This window comes from Oncorhynchus kisutch, linkage group LG6 (genome assembly GCF_002021735.2).
Source record: "Oncorhynchus kisutch isolate 150728-3 linkage group LG6, Okis_V2, whole genome shotgun sequence".
Classification (NCBI taxonomy): Eukaryota; Metazoa; Chordata; class Actinopteri; order Salmoniformes; family Salmonidae; genus Oncorhynchus; species Oncorhynchus kisutch.
Genome location: NC_034179.2, coordinates 55,821,836 through 55,827,962, shown reverse-complemented (window position 1 = coordinate 55,827,962; position 6,127 = coordinate 55,821,836).

Genomic DNA, 6,127 nt, shown 5'->3' with positions numbered 1-6,127 from the left:
TGACTGTATTGCGGGACTACCGGTCATTTCGTGGCCACCTGTCCACTAAAAGACCAGGCTCACCGGTAGGAGCGAGTACTCTGGTAGGGCATATGGAGAACTTTTCCTCTCCTCTTACTTGCTCCCCTTTTCATGGCATCTTGCTTTGGGGAACCAGTCGAAATTTCTCTGGGTAATCATCGACTCTGGGGCCGATGAGAGCTTTATGGACGCTACCTTGACGTCCGAGATGGGCATCCCCACTCAGCCCCTCTCCATTCCCATGGACGTTAGAGTGCTGGACGGGCGCTCTATAGGCCGGGTCACTCACAATACCACCCCCATTCAACCTACGTGTGTCAGGGAACCACAGCGAAACGAACCAATTCCTGCTTATTAAGTCTCCTCAGGTTCCCGTGGTATTGGGATTCTCTTGGCTCCAGCTACACAATCCCCTTATTGACTGGTCTGCTGGTGCCATCATGGGCTGGAGCCCATTCTGCCACGCTCATTGCCTGAAGTGTTTTGTTACTTTGACAATGTCTGCATCTGGGTCTTATCCTGAAATGTGAGAGGGTGTCCCTTTTGCTCTACAACCGCCACAAGTGTCACAGGACCCGTCTGAAGGTAACCGCTTTTAAAAATGTATGGAAGTATGGAGGTGGTTTTGTTCTTACCCTAAAAAAGGGGTTAAATATGTGTCAAAAACCGAACATATTTCCTGCGATTTCTTATATCTCCTAGATATAGGACAGACTAGAGACAAGTATTGTTGTCTCTACCTTCTTGCCTTTTGTGCAGTTTGCTGTCTGTGCCCAATAATGTTTGTACAATGTTTTGTGCTGCTACCATGTTGCGTTGCTACCATGTTGTTGTCATGTTGTGTTGCTACCATGCTGTGTTGTCATGTGCTGCTGCCTTGCTATGTTGTTGTCTTAGGTCTCTCTTTATGTAGTGTTGTGTTGTCTCTCTTGTCGTGATGTGTGTTTTGTCCTATACGTTATTTCTTTTATTTTTAATTATTTTTAATCCCAGCCCCCATCCCCGCAGGAGGTCTTTTGCCTTTTGGTAGGCCGTCATTGTAAATAAGAATTTGTTCTTAACCGACATGCCAAGATAAATAAAGGTTAAATAAATACATAAAATAAATAAAAACAGACACTTCAAAACCTTTTTATGGTTTATTTTCTTTGACTCTGCCATTTATGATTGTGTTATTCAATGCGTTTCTATGGCATATAATAGCAAAGCAGTGGAGGCTGCTGAGGGTAGGACGGCTCATAATAATTATTGGAATGGGGTGAATGGAATGGCATCAAACACATAGAAATCATGTGTTTGGTGTAGTTGATACCATTCCACCATTCCGCTCCAGCTATTACTACGAGCCTGTCCTCCACAATTAATGGGCCACCAACCTCATGTGTACTAAAGGCCAAATTCAATATTTTATCTAATAATTGTGTTCTATATTTTTGGGTGGACTTAAAGGGGTCCTAAAAAGAGGCTTACTATTGGACTTAGCATGTATCTGTCTAGCCAGGAGCTCAGATGATCTGTGCACAGACCTGGAACATTCTTCCAAATGGGTCTTCACTTCACTAGAGGAGACAAACTGGCAGAGTAGATGGAGCAGAGAATTGAATCAAAAATAAACTAGATATTGAGATAAAGATTGCAGCCAGAGGCCCTAAACTCCTACTTTTTGGTAGCACACTGATTTAAAGCGGTAAATCAGTATCCCTGACAATCTTGTTGCTGTTGACAAAAGGAACTCTGCTAAGGAATGATCAGTCTGACATCTCTGACTGGGTGGTCCACAAAGAGATCTTAAACACTTTAAATACACCCCACGGCCCAGAAGGAGGTATATTGAATATTGGGTATTAGAGGCACTCCTGGCTGAGTAAATCACCTGATTCCTGGCACAGTCACAGCTATGCTTGGGGGATTAATTGTATTTCAGGAGGTGTATTTGTACACCACAACCAAATCCGAACACTGCAGACCTCACATACACTGAGTGTACAAAACATTAGGAACACTTTCCTAATATTGAGTTGCACCGTCTTTTGCCCTCAGAATAGCCTCAATTCGTCGGGGCATGGACTCTACAAGCTTTTTTTGGGTCAATGTTATGTCCACTCAGTGTATTATTGTGGTGGTTGATGGTATTGGGGGCTGAGGAGACAGATTGCTTGGGAAGTGACTGACTTCTAACCTCCAAGCCCATAAGTCTACATGACATCAGATCTGGATTCAATCAACATAAGCACATATCACAGTGAGAGCCACAGGAACACATGTTCACATAGACACAAACACAGTCAAATAGCCTAGCCCTAGATCATACACACGGATCACACCCTACCCTCTCAAACACTGACCTTCAGGGCCCTCATGATTCTATATGTGTTATTTCAGACACAATTTTTAAATAGGTACGGATTACTCTCGATTCTAGAACTATAGTGAACTATAGTGAACTATAGTGAACTATAGTAGAACTATAGAACTATATGTGAAACAATCACAATTAGGCCTAATTAATTGCTGTAAATTTCCAACTTCTGTGCAAAGGGTATTGTTGCTGCTACAAAAGCTTATTTAGAGTAAAGTAACATGGAATTTTTTTGACAGACAACAAAATAAATAACTAAATCCAATTGCTCGAAAGAAGGCAAAATCAAATTTAGTCGTGTATAAATAAGTTAGAGATTACACAAAGAGGCAAGCTAATGCCGGACCATATTTGGTCCACGTGTTTTCTCAGAGTGCTTTCTCAGAGACACTCTTGGTTGAGAGATCAAATGGAACAGAACATCAGCACAGATGTATTTCCGATACTGCATTGTGACTGCGGTGATTTACAGGTCAAGTCACGAGAGTTGACTTGTGATTAAATAACACAAAATGCATCTATTCAAAACAACAAGTCTGCATGATATGGCATAGTGTTAGGGTTGGGGTTGACCATAGCCTGGTTTCTCTCTAGGTTTCTTCCTAGGTTTAGGCCTTTCTAGGTTTTTCCTAGCCACCGTGCTTCTACACCTGCATTGCTTGCTGTTTGGGGTTTTAGGCAGGGTTTCTGTACAGCACTTTGAGATATCAGCTGATGTACGAAGGGCTATATAAATACATTTGATTTGATTTGATTTGACCCTGATGGTTCTTTGCCAAAACAGACAAATTGCTTGTTCTATAGTATTTTATTTCAATAGGATCTAATAATAAGAGAGGTGGTGGCACTATTGACCAGTAACACATGGAATTTAAGTGAAATTCAGTGTAGTACTCTAGGCCATATTATTCTGCAAGCTGATCAAATAAATACGATACAAATTGTGACGACGTGGGTGGGTGCCAGTGTGCTGTAACTATCATGCTAGAACAACTCAAAGGCCTCTCTGTGCAGTAGGTCTGGCAACATCATAACAAATCCTCTATGATGATAAAATGGCTGCCCTGTCTGCGTCATTAAAATGCCTCGGAAAATAAAGGAACAAATTAGCAGAGCTGGTTCATTTAGTGAAAGTTTGTTTGGCTCTTATCTGTGAAAGGAATACAAAGAGCTGGTTTAACAGTTACAAAACAAACTCACAACCAGTAGTTCAGAATTGCTTCTAGTGCGGTGACAATTCTTCATTTGCTACGGTAACCTGTTACTTTGATTAATGTCTCCTTTCTAAATTGATGACAAAACGCAGAAATAAGGACCTAGAGTGTGCGTTGTATATTCCCTGAAATATCTGGAGTGTTACTGACAACAGGATTTAAACACGTCAGAGATAATTGCATCTCTTTTATGTCACACAGCCAGGAGATGCTTGAATAATTGGCCTTTGCAGCCAAAACACATCCCTATGGATTGTTGAGAAAAAACAACAACGTATTTGTCCAAAGGATATGTAGGCAATGTGTTCACGAGACCAGAGAGCAGCTTGTTCAGCGCCAGAGTAATGTGACCAATATGTTTAGCTACATGAGGTAAGATAACACACATGTCAGATTCCTCCTTTTCATTTTAAGTAACTGTATGACAAAAACAACAAATAATAATGTTACTGTATACCAGATCTGAACAATAATCCAACAAACCTCCGCTGTACTGTAAAGGTCCACTACCGTTCACGTTTCAGGTTTTATTTTTTTATGTCACTTGCACAAGTACAGTGTAATGCCTTTCTGGAGGCAGTGCAGTACAGTACAGTACAGTACGATGGTTAACCTCATGGCTGTGCGTAGACATCAAACACTCAAACCACCCCTCAGACCTTAAACAAGCCCACTTCTCATCCGCAGAGTAATATTCAGTAGGACAGGTTACAGTTATAACAGCGTTGTCGTGATCGGCATGCTTCCATTATTCCAAATCCTAACAGAACATGAAGCCACAGTGGTTTCTCCTGCCAGAGAAAATACTATTGTTATTCTCCTCAGTTGTTATTACATCTACCGATGACAAATTGGGAGGGGATAGATGCCAGCATTGGGGAAGTGGGGCCTCTATTTTTCGCCATTATCAAAACAGCACACTTCACACCAGGCAACATGCATGGATGGAAAAGGGGACAATGTCCAACAAGCACATCTAACTTGAGTTTCATACATTGAGGACAGAGAGACCTCATAGCACCGGACCCTCAGGGCCTGAACCATGTCACCGCTGAGCTCTCCCCAACCCTCACTGTCTCACCCCCTTCACCAGACAACTAATTCACCAACCGTGGCACAAGTGCCACAGTCAGTGAATTACACCATTAGTATTCACAGAAATGGATCACGGCCAACGCTAGATGTGAATACCTCAAGTCTGGATACCAAATGGTTAGGTGCCTTTAACCAAATAGTTAACCTACACCTCCAAATCCCATTTATATAACATACATACTTTTCTTCAAATTGAGATTACGCTCTCTATATATGAATCTCCTATTTTTTTGTGTGTATTCTGTTGCACCTGTCAGTGAGTCATAGTCTGAATAATTGGCATGAATGGTCAAATGAGACAGAGGATTCATTTCACTACTTTAATTAACAAAGCTGTTGAAAACCCTGTGGCTAGAATGTAAATTAATTAGCCTCATTGTGAGCAAAACTCATTTCAAAGGCTAATGAAGTACACGTTAATATTTACATAATATCACTGAATATGCATTCGCTGCTTATTTTGTCAATTAGCCTACTGTTCATTTATGAACATGCTAGACTTCTTTCCAACCATTTCATAATACAAAAATGTCAATATTGAAAACACTGTGGGACAGTTAGCTAATTGAAATGATTGTTTTAGTCAAATATTATATCTGTTTGAGTTTCTTGCGGCCAATTTGCAGTCTACAATTTTTTTAAATTATTTCCCGGATCCCTGACCAAGATAGAAATTGGCCTACGACTGAATCTAGTTGATGATCCTTGGCATACAGCATACTTTAACAGTCACGCCTGCTCCCGCTCCCCCTCCATGGTGCTCAAAGGCACCAGGCTCCCCAGCATTACGCACTCCTGCCACCATCATTACGCACACCTGCCTTTTGCCATACGCATCAGTGATTATTGGACTCACCTGGATTCAAACACCTCTGTCATTACCTCCCCTATATCTCTCTGGTTCCCCGCTCTGTTCCCTGCTTCAGCATTAATTGTCATTTGTCGTTGTTTACCCATGTGCTGACGCTGTTCCTGTTTTGTTACCTGTCTGTTCCTGAATAAATCTCCAGCGTCGGTCCTTACATTAACTGCAGTAGCTGATATTATATATGTAAATGTCCTTCAAATACATTATCTTATCTACATAAACATACAGCTATATGCAGTATAGGGCCGTTCACCCTTAGTTGGATTCTGTAGCTTTACTGTATATTAGTATACTGTATGACATTGTAAATTTGTCAAAACCATCTTATTGACAAAAACAAAAGGACCATACACAAACATGTTCCTCCGTTAAACATTTTCACAGTATACAGTAATACAGATATCCAGTGCATGTTCTCTGAATTAAGGGATGACAAGGTCTCAAAATGTAGGCTACCATAGAAAGGTTGTGTCACTGGCCTTCTGTGTGAAAGCATATGTACCTGTCACTCTGTGAGTAGGGTACACCATTACCATGTGAATCAGGTCAAGATGTTGATGTATATACCTA